This window comes from Phoca vitulina, unplaced genomic scaffold, assembly GCF_004348235.1.
Source record: "Phoca vitulina isolate PV1807 unplaced genomic scaffold, GSC_HSeal_1.0 scaffold6, whole genome shotgun sequence".
NCBI classification, from domain to species: domain Eukaryota; kingdom Metazoa; phylum Chordata; class Mammalia; order Carnivora; family Phocidae; genus Phoca; species Phoca vitulina.
Genome location: NW_022589709.1, coordinates 45,564,339 through 45,586,933, shown reverse-complemented (window position 1 = coordinate 45,586,933; position 22,595 = coordinate 45,564,339). Strand labels below are relative to the sequence as shown.

Sequence of the window (22,595 nt, the reverse complement as noted above, 5' to 3'; positions counted from 1 at the left end):
CCCTAGTGGATAGAGCGGGAGCCGAGCCCTGCCAGCCCCTTGATTTTGGTGCAGTTATACTGATTTCAGACCTTCAGACTCCAGAACTATGAGAACATAAATGTGTGTTGTTTTTAATCGCCATGTTTGTGGTAATTCATTGCGGCAGTCACAGGAAGTGAATATCCTGGGGTACTCAACATTTAGTGAAAGAGACAAACACAAAAACTAATAATGATGCTGCAGGGAAAACCCTAGCAAAGGTCTACAGGAAAGGAAGTGGGAGTACAGGGCTGGGGCATTAGCTCTGGCAGATCAGGTTCTTTAAAGCTACTTAGAAGGTGTGAACTGAGGCTTGAAGTAAAAAATAAGAGTTTTTCAAACAAAGAATAGAGTGCAAAAATGCAGAAACAAAAAAAGTGTGGTGAGTTTTATAATACAAAACTGTACTTTGTATATTTTATTTCAGGAACTCTTAAGCCCTAAAATAATTGTCATGGATTTTTAAAATTTTGATTCATTATGTTTATCAAAGAAGACTACAAAGCATAAATAAGTCACAGCAATGAAAAAGTACAGCCTAAGGGAATATAGTCAATAATTCTGTAATAATTTTGTTGGGTGACAGATGGTAACTACACTTAAAATAGTGAGCATTGTGTTTGTAATTGTTAAATCACTATGTTGTAGAGCTGAACCAAATATATGTCAGCTATACTTCAATTAAAAAATTTCAATTTTTTATTTTATTTATTTTTTAAGATTTTATTTATTTATTTGACAGAGAGAGAGAGACACAGCAAGACAGGGAACACAAGCAGGGGGAGTGGGAGAGGGAGAAGCAGGCTTCCCGCAGAGCAGGGAGCCCAATGCGGGGCTCAATCCCAGGACCCTGGGATCATGACCTGAGCCGAAGGCAGATGCTTAACGACTGAGCCACCCAGGTGCCCAAAAAAATTTCAATTTTTTAAATAATAAAAGTTTTCGAGGAAAAGAGTAGTGTAAGGCTATGAAGCATTCTTGGAAAGAGTAATATCATCTATACTACAAGTAATAAAAATATTCTACTGTTACAAAAGTAAAGAATAATTTATAATTTCATAACATTGCCAATAGCTGAGGGTTTTAGAGAAGTTATTACCTGGAAGCTTTGATTAGAAGATCTCAGCAGTGCCATAGATTAATCAGTTGGGGAGAGAGAGATAATTTATACTAGTCAGACAAATAATTGCCAACCCCTCAAATTATAATAAAAACAAGGCAACAGTTTTTTTTTTTTTTTTAAAGATTTTATTTATTTATTTGACAGAGAGAGAGATAGCGAGACCAGGAACACAAGCAGGGGGAGTGGGAGAGGGAGAAGCAGGCTTCCCGCCGAGCAGAGAGCCCGACGTGGGACTCGATCCTAGGACCCTGGGATCATGACCTGAGCCGAAGGCAGACGTTTAATGACTGAGCCACCCATGCGCCCCACGGCAACAGTTTTAATAAAAATATTTCTCTTCTCTTTTTCCATTTTATTTGGATTAGTAAGAACTTTGCCTAAAAGTTTTTGGCCAAGTGAAAAACATAGAGAAGTTATTTCTCTGTGTTCTCTTGTCAAAATTAAACAGTAGATGTAGTGAGGTTAGCTGAACAAAACATCTGATACTGTGTTGGGGACCCCTAGAAATTTTGCAGACTGGACAGAATTTGGATGAGTTCTGATATCTATTTTCAAAGTTGTTATAAATACTTGAGGAAAAATGGTAAAGAAGAGATGTTACAAACCAAATGGCGATTTACTATGACGTGTATCAGGTATCAGTGATTTGGCTATGAGAACAAAGAGGGGAAGACAAATAAATTATAATATAAAGGACAATTCGATTATCCAGGGATGACAAGAAAAGTAAAAGTAAAAAGGCAGCTATCGATTTTAGTTCTTTTCCCAGAGCCAAGAGACTAGATTAACTGATCACTAGATACTGAGAATTTCATTCCCACACCCTTCACAGCATTAGGCATTATCAAACTTTTCAGTTTTGTAGGAAAGAGGCCAAATACGGCATTTCCCAAAGCAACAGGGAATAAAAATTTTTAATTGATGTTTTAGCCATATTCATTAGGCTTCCTGTGGAGGCCCAACACTTGCTCCCCTCCTCAGCATCTCCAGCTCACCTGAGAGCCATGGAACTCACAGCCCCTTCCCAGACCTTCCTGGCTTCTGGCCCAAACATGGTACATTGAGCCAGGTCTATGCTCCAGTTAAAAATAGGCTTGCAAACAAAGCCAGTCAGGGAGGTCTCACTTCACGTATTATTTTGGCAGAGGGTTTTCTGGGATAATTGCCTCCAATCCAGTCTAAAAAACTTTGCTATTAATGCAAATAGACATGGAACTGAAAGGGAGATTCGAATTCATTTAGACAGATGGCAATATTCTGTTTGTTTGTTTTTATGAGTGGTCCAAGAGCGCTTTCCTGTTGATAAAACTTTAAAAAATATTTTATTCATGAGCACAGTAATTATGCTTAAATGATGGATGGCACATAGTTGAGGCAGTTCTCTGTCTCATCATTCCTATAAGCATTGTTTCTTTTTTCCCAGTATATATCACTGGGATACCTATAAAAATAATTGATACAGGAGTATGATAACCCATAGGAACAGTACATACATAATATTCACTTACAGAAAGGTGCATTTATTTATTTATTTTTAAAGATTTTATGTATTTATTTGACAGGCAGAGAGAGCACAAGCAGGGGGAGTGGCAGGCAGAGGGAGAGGGAGAAGCAGGCTCCCCACTGAGCAGGGAGTCGGATGCAGGGCTTGATCTCAGGACCCTGGGATCATGACCTGAGCCAAAGGCAGACGCTTAACCGGCTGAGCCACCCAGGTGCCCCAGAAAGATTTCTTTTAAATATTTAACAATTTGTTCTTCTCATTTTACTGTAAAACAAAAGATTTCTATATCCTAAAAATATGTGTATCTCTTAGTTTTCTAATCAGATATCCAAATATTGATAATGTCATCTGTATACAGAGATGTATACCTTACCATTAATTTTCAGGGGTGTTTTTTTGTTTTGTTTTTAAGATTTATTTATTTGAGAGCGAGTGTGAGCACGGGGAGGGGCAGAGGGACGGGGTGAGAGAAACTTCACCAGACTTTGCACTGAGCTTGGAACCCAATGCAGGGTTCGATCCCACAACCCCGCCATCATGACCTGAGCTGAAACTGAGTCAGTTGCTTAACTGACTGAGCCACCCAGGTGCCCCAAGGTTTTGTTTTGTTTTGTTTTGTTTTAATATATATATAAGCTGTGTCCACTGGCTACTTTGTTAACAAAAAATATAATCCTGTGCTGTCACTATCCATGCCAGCCTAAGCCTGGTAAGTTCAGTCATTCCGAAATTTATTTGGTCTGCCAGTCTCTAGATAATTAATTACTTCTTTTTGTCACCCCTGACAATAATAGGGAAACTAGGCTGAAAAATAACTATCAGTTTAATCAGCCAGTATGCCAATGGGAATTTTACAAAAGTCACAGTTATACTTGGGATACTGTGTTAATTTATTTAGAATTTCAACAGATCTTTTTCTTACCTCAACCTAACAGATGTAAGAGAAACAGTTGAATGTTGAATGTCTGCATCATTGCTTTTTTTTTTTTTTTAAAGATTTATTTATTTGACACAGAGAGACAGCTAGAGAGGGAACACAAGCAGGGGGAGTGGAAGAGGGAGAAGCAGGCTCCTGGCTGAGCAGGGAGCCCGATGCGGGGCTCGATCCCAGGACCCTGGGATCATGACCTGAGCTGAAGGCAGACGTTTAACGACTGAGCCACCCAGGCGCCCCTGCATCATTGCTTTTTTTAAGTACATAAGATGGGATTGGCTTTTTTCTATTTCTGCAGCTTTTTTTTTTTTTTTTCCTGTGCATCTGGAAGAAGGAAAATAGAGTTGTTCTTATTCTAGGAGGAAATTGATATGCTCTAGTAATTAGCCATAAGACTTTGCTAAGCTTGGCACCTATTTGACATTAGGTAGTCACCTTAGGTGAGTAAGGATTTTGACTGACTCAATAATATAACTATTGTCACCATCTAAATTCAAAAACACACTCTTGTAAAAGCAGACTAAAAATCATTTGGAAATAGACTCACTGGGAACTCAGAGGATCGATTTGAGTCTTGGGCAGTCATGTAGAATGAGATCTCTTTTCACTTTTTGCTACTTTCACAGATAGACTGGGAATCCTGCAAGTGATTATTTAATGAAGTTGCTTCCTAGAACAAGGTAGAGCAGAACAGTCTTTTTTGGCACATAGACATTTCCTATTCTACTCCGTACTACGACCGAATTCCAAAATCAACATTCCCCTTTTGTAGTGAGACTGGAAATGTTTCTGCCTCATAATCAAAGCTATCACATAGCTGAGCATATTGTACTTTTAGGAATTGGGACTTCACCTGCTTTCAGCCTGATTCTCTTATTATTAATAGATAGTTTTCCTCCAAATTTCATTTTATTTAATTATTCTTCATAATAGAATCTGTCTCTAATTTCTTAAGGATAATAGAAAAAAAATTAAGTAGTTCTTCTAACCAAGTTTGAGTCATTTCACATTTCATATTCTTTATAAGAAAATCCATTTTGGATCTATATATTCTACTAACATCACATTTTCCACTCTTCATTTTGAACTAAATATGGTTTATTTCTTGAAGTTTTGCTTTGACAAGTGTAATTTTGTCATTGCATAATGTGAGTTTTTAGTAATGTACAGTCACATTTCTTCTGGTCATATAGCAGATATTCTTGCCAGAAAGCAGGTTGTAATCTATCTCTTAAAGAGTGTAGAAAGAAATAGAAAATCTAAAGAAAGATGTTAAGTATCCCTTGATAGTTTCAAACTAGCAAGACCTCTTCCTTAATTGCTTCCCTCCATTCCCAGAGGATTGGTAAGGAACTCTTATTGCTGTTCCATGGATATATGTATATTTCATAATTAATAATACGCTGTACTTTTTAAACCAGTAGATTTTAGAAATAATTAATGGCATAATTCTGTATGTTAATCAAAGACAAAAGATCATGAGTATAGCCTGAAAATGGTCTTTCAGGGGAAAGATTGCTTCCTGTTTTTTATTTGTTTTGCTCATTGAGATATAGTGAACATAAAATAAAATTCACGATTCTTAGGTGTATAGTTCTGTGAATTTTTTTTGGCAAACGTACAATCAGGCTAGGAAATATTTCTATCATGCCGAATAGTTTCTTCATGCCTGTTCCTAGTCAATCCTGTCTTCCCACACCCAGACGTCGCAACTGCTGATCTGTCCCAATAGTTTTGCTTTTTCTAGGATGTCATATAAAATTGTACACTATGTAGCCATTTTGAGTTTAACTTCTTTCGTGTAGCATAATGCCCTGGAGATTTTTCCATGTAGAACTGTGTCAGTATTCCATTGCTTTTAATAAGTAATACTCCAGGTATGGATATATCACGTTTGTTTATCCATTTGCCTTATAAACTCTTTCACTATTAATAATTATGTTATTATTAAAATTTAGCTATTATTTAAAAGTACTTACTGTATGCCAGGTACTATGGTAGATTTTTTACATAAATTAAATGATTTAGTGCTATAAATCATAACATAGTACATCTTTGAAATCTAGTTTGTGTGTGTGTATGTGTTGTGTGTGTGTGTGTGTATGTGTGTATGTATATTTGAAACTACTATAGACGTTAATAGCCCTGACTCTAGAGCAAGACTGCCTGGGTTCAAATCCCACTTTAGCCATTTAATAATGATCAACAGGAACTTTTAAACACTGGTAATGGGAGTAGAAATTAGAAACACTTTGAGAAACAATTTTTGGTGTTATTTTGTTAAAAAAAAAAAAAGTTAAACATTCACATACAGTATGACCCCAAGTCCAAGTCCTAGGTATATTACCAAAGAGAAATTCTAGTATATGTGCTCTAAAAATTTTATATAAGAAAGCTTATGGCAGTGTTGTTTGTGTTTTATATATATGTACACATGTATATCTATATATATCTATATGGATATATATAGATATATATATATATAGAGAGAGAATTATATATATTGTATTCTATATAATGTGTACGTAGGTATATAAAATCACACAACATAATATTATACAGCAGTGAAAATGAATGCAATGGATGAATCCTAGTTACTTAATGTTGAAGCAAGTCACAGAAGGCTAGCCATGGTATGATTCCATAAAAGCTCAAAAATAAAGCAGCATTTAAACAAGATGTTATTTAGGAATATGTATACGTGTAATAAAACTTCTCTTTTTAAGGCAAAGGATTGATTAACACACAATATAGGATAGGTTATGCCTCTCAGGGGAGGCAAGGAGAGAAGGTTGGAGAATGGAGCATGTTGGGAGTAGCCATATTGGTAATTTTGTATTCTTAAGTAGTAGCAATGCAGGAGTTTGATTTATTATTATGCTTTATAACATATGAATTTACATGTTATATGTATATTGTATGTATCAAATATTACATAAAACTTTGTTTAAATTATTGAAAAAAAAAAACATTTTAAGGCTGAAGAGAAATAGCATAACACCCTGCCATGACATTTTTGTCCATGTGGTCAAACAGTAAACAAAAGAAAACCCTGAGGCTGCATCATTAAAATACTGCTCAGTGTTACCGTTCCTAGAGCCTGAGTTACTTGAGAATACTTAAAACTGTTTCTACCTCCGTAAAAACAACAACAACAGAACCCTGTTTCTACCTCAGCCTTAAAGTACAACAAGGATAGCTGGATACAGTTATTCTAGATGCCTTTCATGCTATGCCCTCCTGGTGTAGTTTCCTAACCAAAGTGTTCCATAGAAATAGACTTTGGTGTGCTGATTTTCTTTGTTTTAAAGTCTCTCTGAAGCAGAAAATTAAACTCCTCTTAAAAGGCTTTGCTCTTAACTAAAGAGTTCCATTGCTATTTGTCAGGCAGTGCTCTGACACATGAAGAAAACAAGCAAATCGAATATGTAAATAGGTAGACAGCTTTACGAAACACAGACTGGTGACCCTTGGAGCTCAGAGAATCAATGTTGTAAAACATAGATGCTTTCTGACGACTTTTACATGGGCTTTGTTTATCTGCAATGAATTCGTATTGAATTAACATTAAACTATATGCAAAAGAAAACACTGGTAATACTTTAGTGCTTGGCACACATTCAAGGTATTATAAATGAATATTTACCCTGACAGTCATTAATTAGCTATAGAGGAGTTGTGTGGTCACTAAGCATTTTATTTTCTGTTGGGGTAAAATCCTTTGAAGAGGAAAGGGTATAATGTAAACTTTATTGACATAGTCTTTATTAGTAAGAGGCAGCAGTGGACCTCTATCCCAAGACATTTGACTGAACACATACATCATCACTTACCTTGCCACAAGGATAGCAAGGCAGCAGCAGAGTGTCTGTTGAAGATCTCACAGTACCCATTTTCATATTTTCCACTAGTTCAGGATGGACAGTACCATATGGCTTCCACATAAGCGGACCTGTTACTAATAAACGAGGACTGATGTGTAATTACGTTTTCAGTGATTCATCTGTGAAACACCCTGGGTTATTTTACATGGAAGCATCTGGTTCACATGTGTACAGTGGTTACTCTGTGGTGATTGACATCTGTATTCTTCTAATAAAGTCCTAGTTACACAGATGTGAGCTCTTCCCTTCTTTTTTACATAGACAAAACCTGCATTTAAAAAATCCTTACCTTGACCCTGAATATGAACATTTCAATCTTCTACACACACACACACACACACACACACACACACACACACACACCTTGTACTGTGGCACTGTAACTGGAACATAATATAAATATTTCATGCGTGCAGTGTATGTCAATTGTTGAACAGATGCATGTCGGCACCTTTATCTCTTTTTATGTTTGTTTACACCAGGACATCTGTTTTAGATTGTAAGCTCAAAGAGGGTAGTGACCATGGCAATTTAATATGCAGACAATGTCCAGTAAAGTGTAAGTCACTTTCAAATATTTGCTAAGTACTTGTCAGTCAAGATGGTGACATTAATGACTTTAAGGGAAAATAGAACTTATAATCTGACTATAAACACCTTTTGTACTTTAAGAAATATTTGCTGGAAATGGCCCTGCTTTCAGCTTCACACATTATAATTAGGCAGGTAACACATAAAACTATGTGGCTATGAGCCCGAATTAATTTATTTTGTTAGAATGATTCTCTAGTGGTATGTGATAAGAGGTTTTAAAGAGGCTGAATTCAAGGCAGGTTTCATGAAGCATGTAACATTTTAGCTGAGCCTTCTAGGGTAGGTAGAAGAATTTGGGTACATAGTAGTGAAGGAAGACACTTGAGGCAAAGGGAAAAAGGGAAAGATGTGTTGGTTAAGGGCATGGAGTAGACCTGGGTTCAAGTCCTGCTTTAACCATTTATAAATTGTGAGAACTTAGGCAAGTGGGTCAGATATCTAAGATTTTGGTTTCTCATTTGGAAAATAGAGACCGTAACAAGACATAGGGTTATTGTGACAATTGCATGAACAAGGAGCTTAACACAGCACCTGGTGTAAGGAGAACATTTAATAAGTGTTAACTGTTAGTCTCGGTGACAGATGAGCAACTCTGAATAGACTCTGAACAGAATTTTGCATTTGAATTAAAAAGAAAAAGCCATGGAGGACAGACTCAGGTTAGGTGTGAAGATTTGAAACTTCTAGTTAGAATTCTTATTTGCATCCAGAAAGGTCAAGGTCCTCTTTTTTTTTTTTTTAAAGATTTTATTTATTTCACAGAGAGAGAGAGAGAGTGAGAGCAGGAACACAAGCAGGGGGAGCGGGAGAGGGAGAAGCAGGCTTCCCGCTGAGCAGGGAGCCCGATGCGGGGCTCGATCCCAGGACCCTGGGATCATGACCTGAGCCGAAGGCAGACACTTAACGACTGAGCCACCCAGGGACCCCAAGGTCTTCTTTTTAAAAAAGTCATCTTTATACCTCTTAAATTATTCTCTATAATTACATGTGTGGCAGAGTGACATCAGAGTATAATGATGTATACTTGGATTAAAATACCAGTATCACAAGAAATAAGACACTTTTTCAATACATATGTTATCTTTATCTTTTAATCCTTTTGCTTATCCTCTGCATGCTAAGTTTAGAAATATTGTCAGGTCTGACTCTTCCTGAATCCCATGAAAAATCTCTTTTTGCCTTATTTCCAAATTAATAATAACCATTTAGTTCATATATAAGAGAGAGAGTTTGACCCACACCTCAACAGACACAAAACATTCCTGTAATAGGTCATATGACCTTATCCAATTTCCCCAAGAAAAATGAACAAAAATAGTGTGTATAATATGTATGAAGTCTACCTCTGATGTGTAATATCAAAACTTTTTATGACTGGAAAGCAAGGGGTGGGGTAGTCTTTAAGGAGAAACCTAAGGAATGTCTGATCTTTTTCTATTTGGTAATATACAAGTATTTTAATGAATATTCTCTTCACTTCTCAAGGTTTTAATCATTTTATTTCCCAGGTTTATACTGATAGTTACTGTAGTCATTGCTTCCATTAACATTTTTATCTCTATGTAGTACTTTAATTTGCCTATGGCAAAAATCACATCATTTCAAAATGGAACTTTCATTAAAAAATAATTTAATTTTCAGGTAGTTAAAAAGCATATATGCTACTCTCTTGATTGTAAGCTTTACTTCTCCCTTTAGCATTCCTAAGAGTAAGAACTATCAGGAACTACAGTGTTATAATAAACCATTTTCAATTAGAAGTAAGTAGAACTGTTGTCTGAAGAACATTACCTAGAAGGAGTACATTCAAGGATGTTCATTGAAATGTGATTTACAATAGGTATTTAAATTGTTTATAATTTTTGACAATGATTGGAGACTCAGTTATGGTACCTCACCGTAATGGAATATACTATGAGACCATTAAAAATGATTATGTAGGGCCATAATTATTCACAAGGAAAGGCAATCCCCAGCAAATTAAGAGAAATGTGATACAAAGTATTTTTCATAGTATACTTATTTTTAAAAGACTGTATATTATATGTATATCATATATATATATAATATATAAATCCAAAGAAGATATCTAAAATATCAACAGGCGAATGGAAAGAGGACAATTTTTATTTTTATTCTATTTCTCTGAAGTTTTTGAAGTGTTTATAATTTGCATATACTACTTTATATACCAAAAAATAAGTATTTTGTTGTTGTTGCTTGCATCCACTGGGATTGATATAAGAATTAGACTTTCTGAATTTGAAAACCAAGTCATCTTAAGAAGTGATTTGGGAAATTCATAATTTCTTCTTACCAAATGTTTATTTTAAGTAGTAACTATTTCACTTTAAGGAATATTTATTTGATTATGATTCAACACCCAAAATAAGGTAGGGAGAAATTTTAGATTCATGTCTTTGAATAAAACCTAAAAGTTGCACTGCGGTCTTCTGTCCTGAAAATACAATACCGAAATTTTGGACCTGGAAGGGACAATTCAGATGTGGAAGTAGCCTTTTAACCACCTCCCTCCCCCATCCTAAATGTTGGGTATTCGGGTTGGGTTTGTCTAGGTATCTAATAGTGTTTATCATTATTTTAATAAAATTCCGATGAATATAAGTAAGCATTTCCCTTAAGTATTCAGTGTTCTGATACAGCATTAATTCCATTTCTTTATGAAAAAAGTTGCTTAAGGAAAGAAAACATTTATGGCTCTTCTGAATAAGAATTACTTTTAATCATTAACCGCCAAGTATTGCTTTAAGAGTTTTGGGAAATTACCATGTAGTAAACATCAAATAGCATTTTATGTGTAACATATTAATTTTTATGTATATAACTGCAAATACAAATAAGCCTTCTGTAAGGAAAGATGTGTTCCTGACATCTGGATTTGAAACTTAAAATATTTTTTAATCTTCTAAATTGGTATTTTTATGTACTTCATCACAGCATGTTACACTTAATTCTTTAAATTTTTTTTAAAGAATTTTCAGAGTTTGGAGTTATGTTTTACTTATTCATCTCAGAGGCTAGCACAGTGCATTACATTGAGAAAATATTGGTTGAAGTGAAAAAAGTATGAAAAACAGGTTTTTATAATTGTGTTGACTATTCATATCATTAGTACTTTCTAATAGTTTGTTCATCATAGGCTAAGTAGTTTAGTGAAATGACCTGAGAAAATCTGTTATTTATAACATTTCTAAAAATTGTGTCTTAAGTTTAAGTTAAAAACAAACTTTTTAAAGAAAACAACTTTTTCCTTAGTTGCAAATATCCTGTATGGGTTAAACTATACATAGACAACCATGGTTCCTGCCTTCTAGAAACTTGTAATCTTACAAACAGGATTTTTAATTGCTCCTTTTAGTCACTTCCAGATTTCTTAGTTACAGAAAACTGTTCACTGATAAAACAGTAAATATCAAACATCCTTTTTCTTTTATAGTATGACAGATGAGCCTGTTTTTTACTGAAATAATAAAAGAATGCACTGTGGACAGCAATTTAAATGAATTAATTTAAAATGTTCTCTGTTTACCCATCCAGAGAAGCCCAATGACATTTTGAGGGGAATTTGGATGTTATATATATTTTAAGGGAAATTATGATCAGACTGTAGAATCTAGCTGAATGTTTTTCATGCATGTTTGTAGCCTGTTCAGTTTTCATGCTTTTATTTGGGGACTGCATGTGAATTTACGGATGACAGCTTTCCTAATTCCAAACAAGTGTTAGAATTTCTTGGCTCAACATTTTAATTTCTCTTTATGGTTTCTGATATTTGAAATCTGATTCTCCTTCTTCATTGCTCACTGATGGTAAGATTGATAGTGATAACTCCCTGTTGCTAACAGGGGTCACATTTCTTCTCAGAGTAAAGGATATATAGAGCTGAAGATTTTGTTTTACCTTTGACTTTTAGTTGCATTTTTAAGGAAAATATGTATAAGGAAAGTATGATTGCTTATTTTTCCTCGTCATTTCTCAATAGCCAGATAAAAGAGGTTTAGATGGACTAACATTCCTAAAGCTTAAATAATAATAATAATAGCAACAATGACAACTCAGTGAAACTTACGTTAATAGAAAATTCCACTAATGAGAGTCTTCCAGTAGTTGTTATATAGTTCTGCGTATATGTTTACTTAGAACATCGCCAGCATTTGCTAGTGAGGCTTTTAGCCATGAGGATTGAAACATCATTAATTTAACCACAATTTTTCCTTCCCAAACATTCCAGTAAAGTGGAGTATAACTAAACTAATGGTATTAGTTATGAACTTGTAAGCATAGAAATTTATAAACAGCCAAAACTACTTGGAAAAAATAAATAATTTAAGTTACTTCATAATGGAAAGTGAGCTCTAGCTACTAGACAGCAGTAGTTGTCAGAAATTAAAATTTCCTTGTAGAGCCCATAAATAAGGTTTAAATTTATTTTATGTGAGGGGATTTCTAAAAAGTCTATATTATTTCTATTCTCATCTGGAATGGTTTTTATTCTGTGTAAATTATATATGAAAGTAGCTGTAGCTTTTTTCACACTCAACTCTAAGAGAAAAAAGGCAAATGCCCTTGACAGGGCACTTTTTAGTCAGTTTCAGTGCACATAGTTCTTTATTCTAGGAATTGCGCCAAATTCTGAATGAAACAATTATTCTAAATCATAGTTCGTGTTCTCCAGTTGCTTACAGTATAAGTGACAAAGATGTACAGAATTAAAAGCTGTGGTTGATACTCCTATTGAGAGGTGGTTTCTGTGTCTCCTCCCCTTCAGTCTGGGTGAGCTTTTGACTCACTTGTAACAGCAGAATGCAAGAAAGGAGATGCTATTTGATTTCCAGAGACTAGGTCAGAAAAGGCAACCTTGTGCTTAGAGCCCCTAAGCTTTTATATAAGAAGTCTGAGTATGCTAGGCTGCTATGCTATAGGGAAACCAAGCCACTGAAGACTCTCCAGTAGCCAGTCCTGATCTTTGAGGGCTCGCAGTCCAAACACCAGATAGGACTGAATGAGCTTTCAGAGAATTCCAGCTCCCAGCCATTATGTCAGCCCGGTTTTCCAGTATTCCTAGTTAATGACCTGATGCCATGGCACAAAGATAAGCCATCCTCCACTGTGCCCTGTCCAAATTCCTGATTGACAGAAAGTGTGAACATAATACAGAAGTCATTGTTTGGGGCTGCTAAAGGGTGGTTTATTACACAGCAATGACCTACTTGATTTAGGATATACTATGGGAGATTAGGAGATAATTAATTTCTCTGCCTAGGAAAATATGGAAGCCTTCCCAAGAGCAGTGACATCTGAATTTGGCTTTTTTTTTTCTTTTTAAGATTTATTTATTTATTTTGGAGAGAGAGAGAGAGAATGGGGGAGGGGCAGAGGGAGAGACTCTTCAAGCAAACTTCCCACTGAGCGCAGAGCCCGATGCGGGGCTTGATCTCATGAACCATGAGATGATGACCTGTGCTGAGACCAAGAGTCAGACCCTTAAGCAACTGAGCCACCCAGGCGCCCTGAATTTGGCTTTTAATGATGAGTAGGAATCTGCTAAGTAAAGAACTTAGGAGAAAGAGACCTCAGGCTGAGGGAACTATGTGGAAAAGTTTGGCAACGAAAGAATGGTGTGTTTAGTGGATGACAAGAAAGTTTAGTGTAGAAGAGCACTGGATAGTTAGAGCCAGAAAGATAGCCATGAAGCCAGAAATTATGCAATGATTTCTTTCTTTATTTGCTATGCCAAGGGAGTTTCAACTACAGCATTGTAGGAGTGAGAGATAATAATCAGACTTGTGTCATAAAAAGATAACTAATTAGCAGCAGTTGGAAGATGGGCTGAAGGAGAAAGAAATGAGAAGATAGGGGAAAAGTTAATAATTATATAGTTCAGATGACAGACAATCAAGGCTGAGCTGGCCTTCTTCTGGTAGCAAAATAAGATCAATTAGGTAACAAGGGTTGTTTGAATTGTTAATCGATTATTTCCTGAATTTGTCTGCTCAAGGCTTAATAATTAAATGCTACAGCCGGTCCTGCTTTTGACAAGTCAAACCATTGCCTTTACAAAGCACTGATTTAATTAAATTTGTTAATGATACTTCTGAATGCTGTGTAAAAACTTCTTCCACTATGAATTTTGGAAAATTATGATTAAATAATACTATTTTTATATTTTTCTTAAGGCATTGATTACACTAGGACATTTAAAAAATGAAATTAAATTGCATAAGTTAATATACTGGTGGAACCATGTGTCATATTTCCTCTCCTTCCTCAAAATAAACATTAGTTAAGTACAAAATCTTGAAAAAATTGGTAATTTATGTAATGATGAAGATACTACAATGAGAAAATGTATATGATTCGTTTAGTAAATATAGTTATGTAAACATAGAACACAACTGTAGTCAACAGCTTTCTGTGTGGTTTTGGTTGACTTTGAAATAACATTTGAGTTTATTTCATGTATTTTTAGTGTGATAAATAAAAGTTCAGTGGTGACATTTGAACTTTTACTAGAATCAGAACATCATCCATGTAATAAATTTTTCTAGGGTCAAAAGGGTAGATAGGTCTTTCTTCAGTCACTTTGAGCACGTAGATTACATCTTCCATGCCTTGTACTGCCTTATCTACAACAGTGAATTGCTACCAGTTGTGAGATAAAATGAGTTGTTTTTAAAACACTCCGCCTCCCTAATCAGCTCGGCTTTACTTTACAGTTTGGTTAATTTTTTTTTTTTAAATCAACTGAAAAGTGTAATCTTTATAATTCAGAATCAAAATCCACAGAAGTTTGTAGATTATTTCCATCTGCCTTCTTCCAGGGCTCTGGCTCCTTTCTGACATGGTTCTATAAAACAGAACATCTCCCAGAACTTGAGCGGTGACTCTCTTTGTATTTCACCCGTAAAACCAAGTTGCATTAGCACACTTTGTGAAGAAGTGGTGTTTTGGTTTGTGTACTTTATGTATCAGTTATATGGTACTCTACTCATTTTATATAAAAGTTATTATGATATTAGTGATGTTAAAAAATAGTTTGACTTCTTTAAAAAAGTCTGACTGTTTAATCATCGTTAGTCAACTTTTCCATGAAAAGCCTAGGAAGATATTCAGGAAGGATTTGGAGCAGACTGATAAGCAATAAATCCAAAGGGAAGGAGATAGGTAAGCCACAGCACAATGGCACTAATGACAGGCTTGCTGCTCTGCGAGTGGAGGAATTAATTAGACTGGGTAATTTTAAGAACGCTAAGAGTAAAGCCCACTAGCAAGGACTAGAATAATGGAAAAAACTGTTAATTAAAGTAGAAATTGAGTTCTCTTACTGTAAAACAAAAGACAGTGGCGCTTTAAAAAGAAAAAAGAGGAGGAAAGGAAGGAGAAGGAAAAGCCTAATAAAGAAGAGTATATATTTATCAGGAAAATACATGTTTATTTATATGCAGGCAAAAATAAAAATTCACCAAGTATTTCCCAGAAGAGAAAAAGCAGGTGTGTTTTAAGTGATAGAAAGGAGGTTTACTGGTGTTTATGGTAATTAAGGATCAAAACTAGATTCTGATTAGGACAGAATGAGTCCATACATCAGCACATAATTGGTTTTTTGAAAATCCCATTGTTTATCGATCCAGAAGTCTGAGCAATTGGCTAGGTTTGGTTTGGAACTGGTATACTGAGGTCACTCAAAATTTGTGGTCAGGACAAACTACGATACTTTGCAGGCTCAATGCAAAATGAAAAGGCAGAGCCCCTTTGTTCAAAATTCTTAACAGTTTCAAGATAACAATAGCAGAACAGTAAGCCAGGGATGAGGGCCTCTAAGTACATGGCCCTGTGTGACTGACAGCACATGTCACATGCCCATGAGGGTGGCATTTCCATAGTTCTTTAACAGCCTTACTCTTTTGAACTGTCGTAATAAAACATGGCACTGTAGACAGGCCTCTAAACTCAGCCTTGACAAGGGCTATGGTAAGCCTGATTTCAGGGGAGCTCAGCAGCTGAGTGCTGCTTCTGCCTTGGGTGGTCTGTATGCTCACCTTTGTATCCTAAACATCTAATACAGTCTTCTGGGTCTCTGACCTATGGTAGGCACTCAGTAAATAGTGGATGGGTATGTGACGGATGATAGTAGTTGCCAGCCTTTCTCAGGGAATCCGGTTCAGTTTATTTCTGGATGAGAAGATACAGTGTAGGTTCTTTGGAATTTTAGTTCTTATTGCATAGACCTTGCAGATGCCTCCTCCAGCCAGGCTGAGGGTTTCTTTTAGCTCTGGGCCTGGCATGTCCTCATACACAACCTGTTCGTCTTTTCAGTTATCCTGAACCATATTTAAGCTAATAGGTTAGAATAACAATTGAGCCCTAACCAAGTTAAGGTAGGAGTAGGCAGAAGAATGGTCACCACCCTTCCAAAGATGTCTCAATTCCTGGAACCAAAGCCTATGTTCGATCACATGGCAAAAGGGTTGCAGATCAATTAAAGCTGCTAATCAGCTGACCTTAAAAGTAGCTAAATATCCTGGATTATCCTGGCAGGTCCAATACATCACAAGGCTCTTAAATGGGAGAGAGAGAAGGAGAGGCAGGGAAAGAGATGTGATGAAGGCAGCAAGGTCAGAGTGATGTGCTGTGAGACAGCGTCCTTCTAACATTGCTGGGTTTTTTAGATGGAGGAACGGGGTAGCTCTGGAAGCTGGAAAAGGCAAGGAAATAAATTCTCCACTAGAGCCTCCAGAGAGGAACACAGCTCTGCCAACACCTTGATTTTAGTCCAGTGAAATCTGGGTCAGACAGCAGACTTCCAGAATGGTAAGAGAATGAATTTGTGTTATTATAAGCCGTTATGTTATGGTGATTTGTTACAGCAGCGGCTGGAAACTCAAACAGCTGGTTCCACACTGTGGTGAAACTAGAGATCACTAACTTCCATGGCTGGGTATTAGTGTCTACCCATGGTTTTTTCCATTTCTCTTGGTAACCAAAAGTAGAGTTCTGTCTCTTTTTCTGTATTTTTATTTTCCTTCATTGGACCACTAAATTTAGGGGTTCAGGCTAGCAGATGTTGTATTCTCAAGGAAGCAAATAATGCAGTCTGTTCCAGAGAACACTGGTTTCTTGGGATACTAATAGTTGAGAGATAGTGAAGAAAAAGGCTTCCACTTCCAAGTTCACGTCCAAAATCCAGGCTAAACAAGCTTCTTTTTTCTTAAAGCACTTCATAAAGATATGCTCTATGTATAAGGTTTAAAAAAAAAAATCTTAACTGTTTAAGAGAATATCCGGCAAGAAGTATCTTTGTTCTTCTACCCAAGTTCTTTTACCCAGAGTTGGCCATTACTAGTTTCTTGTGAATCCTTCCAGCCTAGAGCTATTCTGTATACATATAAATACACACACACACACAATTATCTACACATACTCTTCTGTACCTTGCTTTTGTTTTACTTAATAATTTAATTAACAAATTTATTTATGGAAGAATTTTCATAGCTTTTAATGTACAATATGCACATAAAACACTAAGAGGACTTCATGGAGAAAAATGCCTATTTTCCAAATATTCTGGACCACAGATTTCACTCTTTGAGAGCGTCTCATAGAACAACTTTTGAGATACACTGATTAACACCAAGCTGCCTTTGTCTGTACTAGAAGTAAGAATTAGTGACTCTCATACACCAGTGTAGCATGGTAGGTGTGGATTTTGGAGTGAGGGAAATGTAAGCTAATATCCTGGCTCCTGGATTGCCTGGTTGTTGCTCACATTCATGTTTACTGGCTGTGTGGCTTTGGGGAGGTTGTTTATTGAGACTTCTGCTTCTCTTAATACTGTCTACCTCACTCAGTCATTTGTTCATTAACAAATACATGCAATTATTAGAACGTTTATGAGCTAGGTCAGGTAAAGCAGAGTCTCTTCACCTGAGAAGCTTTCTAGTCTTGTGAGGGAGGCTTCATTTGTAGCACATGAAGCAGCAATAAGCAATGGCCTGTCTTAAAATTAAGGTTGGGGAGAATCATTTTCTACCAAGATGACAGTTTTCTACTTTTATAGGCATAAATCAACAGTAGCAAATGTCACACCATTTCACAACGTGCAATGAATGTAGGAAGAAGTGAGGTTTGATATAGGGTTTTTCAGGTATTGATTTTTCAAAGCATGTATAGACTCTAATATTAATCATCTGATGAATTACCAGAGTAATATTATTTATCTGAATAAAGTACAGTAAGAGTAACAAAATCTTCCAATTTATTATGAAATTCCTGCATAAATTTTAGCATCCTTGTGGATTGGGGACATATATTTCTTAATGGTTGTGACTTTAAACATTGAATTATGTAAAACCACAGAATCTTTTTTTCAAATCCATGATATATATATTTTACAGGAAAATTTTTGAATTATCTTTCTTTCCCAATACCTATAAAGCATCTTAGCATTAAGTATAGTCACTCTTCATAATTCTCCTTTGTTTCAATCAGAATTACTTATTTCAAAAGCATATTTCTGTTTTCTTCTTGCTCTTAGTAAATTTGAACAGCAAAGTCATATTCTTTGGAAAAAGATATCTTTAGAAATTTAATTGAAATTAACTAACACTATTTAATTGCCATTTCACTTGCCAGAAAGAAAGTTTCAGCTTCTCTTCTTTCATTTTCCCAGGCCAACACAATGTTGTCTGGGCCCACTGAATTCCAGACAACATTCAACACTTGTTTTACTGAGTCCTGATGACTTCAATCTGTTAATTTATTTAGGATATGCTTTTGGTTTTTATAAGGTCAACTAGAAATTTGAAGCTACTTTTCCCACTTCTTCTAAGATCAAAAAATTTTTAGATACTGAAATTTAATTTGAGAATAACTGTGGTAACTCTGGTGTTGTCAAATCTTTAAGCATACATTTAAGACTTTTCCATTTAAAGAATGTTTCTGTAATTGAGTTTATTTCATAATGGGAACTCTGTCAAGGTCAGTATGTTAGCTGCCCAGTTATTTAATAGTAGCAAGTACAGAATACCTTGATTTGGCTATTTTTTGTGGTCCTTTTGATGAAGGTTTGATTTGTTACATCCTAAAAAACAAATCATTTGCTATTTGGCTTTTATTATTACCAAATAATGTATGTCCTTGCCAGTGCTCAGGTCTGATTCTCTTCCAGTATGTTGCCCCTACCTTACCCCTCCTCTTTATCCCTCACACCACATCTGACCTTTACCCTGATCCCAGGGGAAGTCAGAGATGAGGTGTGTGGATGCCAGGGAAGTTGGTAGTATACACATATATATATATACATATACATAGATATGAATAAAATGTGAGAGAAACAGCTACTTTAGGATGATCTGCTTAGGTGGCCAGGCAGGAACTGACCATTTTGCTAGACTCTTGCCGTGGCTGCTGCAGTCCAAGAATTTAAGACTTCCTTCTTTCCAAAAGAAAACATGGTCTTTTCTTTTCTGTAATGAATCACAGGTATAGCAGCATCCTTCCAAGCTATTCTTCTCAACTCCAGATAATTCATAGTGGGTGAAAACGTGGATTTGTAGATTGAGCAAAGTTGTATAGAAAGCCAGCGTTTGGGTGGCATGTGGAAAGAACATAAGCTGTGAGCACACAAAACAAACTTGGCCCTTGGCTCTCATGACAGTGCTTCTCTCTGGTTCTCCCTGTATCTCTCACACCATTCCTTTTCATCATTTCTGTCTGCCCTGCAATTTTAATACTCTCCAGAATTCTGCACTGAACTGTTTTCTCTGATAGTGTAGTTCTCTTCAGCTTATTTGCCTGCAGTGCCAGTAATATGGCAGTGACTGCTGTCTCTCTACACAAAGTCCCATTTTCTCCCCTGAGCTCTCCATCTATGTAATGGTTTACCTGTTCACCATCTATCCCCATTCACATATCCTGCAGGCTCTTGAGACTCACCAAACCCTTTACCCCTAATCTAAGTTAAAAGTTTAAAAGCAAACCCTTTACACCTAATACTAAACTTGTCCCTCTTCTATTTCACCATCTTCACAGAAGCCAAACTTAGAAGACCCAGAAATCTGAGAACATTGTCATGGAACAGCAAAGAACTATTATGTACCTACACCGTTACTCTAACACACTACACACACACACACACACACACAAACATACTGGTGTTCAGAGAGGAATACTGCCTAGTTTTGCATGTTTTTGAACTTTGAATAATAGAATCATATTATGTGTATTCCTTTGTGCCTTGCTGTTTTGTTCAACACTGAGATTCATTCATGTGTACAGCTGTATTGTCGTAGTCCATGGTGTAAAAATTCTGTGACTTATTTGCCCATTTTCCTGTGGAGAGACATTTGGGTAGTTTTCAGTTTTTCAGTATTAAAAAAAAAATGCACCAATGAACATTTGTGCACATATCTCCTGACATAGATATGCAAATGTTTCTTTAGAATGTGTGCGTAGCGGGGCGCCTGGGTGGCTCAGTCCTTAAGCATCTGCCTTCGGCTCAGGTCGTGATCCCAGGGTTCTGGGATCGAGCCCCACATCGGGCTCCCTGCTCTGCTGGAAGCCTGCTTCTCCCTCTCCCACTCCCCCTGCTTGTGTTCCTTCTCTCGCTGTGTCTCTCCCTGTCAAATAAATAAAATCTTAAAAAAAAAAAAAATGTGTGTGTAGGAGTGGAATTCCTGGATATAGGTATATAGGTCTCCATATACCTGGGTAGTTGTTGCCAGATTGTTATCCAAAATGATTTCACTGTTTATACTCTAACCAGTAGTAATTTATCTTGTTATAGTCCATGTCCTCCACGATCTCTGCTATTGTTGAACATTATCATTTTTGCTAATCTGGTGTAAAATATTTCATAGTGGTTTTCATTTCGTTGGTTACCAGTGAAGTTGAGTTTATTATCATATGCTTATTTGCCCCCACTGTTCCCTTCTCTTGGAAGTTCCTGTGGTCTTTGGCATACATTGTTAAATTATGTTGGATTTTTAAAATGTTATAGGAGTTTTAGATAGTAATCCTTTGTCAGTAGCATATGTTGCAATATCTCCTTTCAGTTTGTAACTTGTCTTTTCATTCTCTTTAAGGTATCTACTGATGAATAGAAGTATTTGCTTCTAATGCTTCTAATGTAATTGAATTGATCAATCTTCATGGTTTCCCTTTCTGCTTAAAAACAAAACAAAACAAAACTTATCTATTCTAAGATCCTAAAGACATTCTCCTGAATTTTATGGGTGTATTGTGTGGGTAGAGAGATAGGCCACATAAAAATTGACCTTTGATTTTTTATTTCAGAACCATCGTTTGTGTCATAGTCAAATGGCATGATTTTTCAAGTGTCCCAGTGCCATTAATCATTTCACATTTTTCTGGATCTCTCATTTTGCTCAGCTTGGCACCTTGACGTGTTTCAGGAATATTATTCTCAGAATATGTAACAAAATGCAAGTAATTCACTCCAAAGTATATTAATGTTTCTCATTTGAGTAAGAAAAGGTTGATATTCCAGCCATGGTAACACCAGTATTAAACTAGGCTGAGAAAATGCCCTTACAAAATGAGCCAGTAACTGGAAATAACATTTCAAAAGATGTTGGTAATTCAACTCCCAGATAGTTAAAAGAGAAGCCAATCTTCATTCAAACATTTTAGAGAAACTTTCCCAGGATGAGATACATCTTTTGACAAATCTAACTTTTGATCTACATTGTTCATTGTTAATAGATGGTGGTCGTGCAGTTTTGATGTTTTGATTCAGGATGTAGTTCCTGTGTAGTTGTATATATGTGTGTGTTGTCATACAGTGTGGAATCAAGCTAATAAAACAGAAATCTATGCAGTTGTGTTATTGAGAACATAAGTCTTCTTTTAGTAAAAGCTGTCATCATCTAGTTTCATTTATTCCCTTCATTTAAAGAAGTCCTTATACTTAAGCATTAAACTCTACAAAGGTGGTTTCTTCCTGTCATTAGCCATTTATCTTTAATTTACAGTATTCATTTATTCCACAGATATTTATTAAGAACCTATGTTTTGGAAGGTAGCCTATGCTCAACTGAGTGTGACTGTTTCAGAATTCAGGAACTGGAAGAATTCCAAGATCATTTATAGTAATCCTAACTTCCCACAAATTAAATTCAGAAACTGAGATCCAGAAAAGTACAGTCACCTGACCAAAATCTCAAAGTGATGAAGAATAAATAAAAATCCTTGACCCTGGATTCAGAATTCCTCCTGTTGAATAATGTTTTCCACAAAAACTATCTGAAAAATCTTCTTGAGTCCTAAATCTTGATACAATGTTTATAGAGATTCCTAAAAGGATAAATCACTGTTTGTGAGCAAATTATATTACATAGTTACTTCAAGCTACTTATAAAATTTTTAGGATGAAAAGACACATTTTTTAAAAATGAGAAAAAGCAAAAAGTTTAACTGAAAGCTTCTTGAGGGCAAGAATCATTTGATAACTTTATCAATTTGTTTTATTCCCCTAACACAATGAGCTGTTCATAG

The 22,595-nt window shown here is 35.9% G+C and overlaps 1 protein-coding gene across 5 annotated transcripts in view; it reads left to right on the top strand.

Annotated features, from left to right (window-relative positions):
* XRCC4 (X-ray repair cross complementing 4) overlaps window positions 1–22,595 on the top strand; it is a 336,322-nt gene that overhangs the window by 201,931 nt on the left and 111,796 nt on the right. The window lies entirely within an intron of this gene.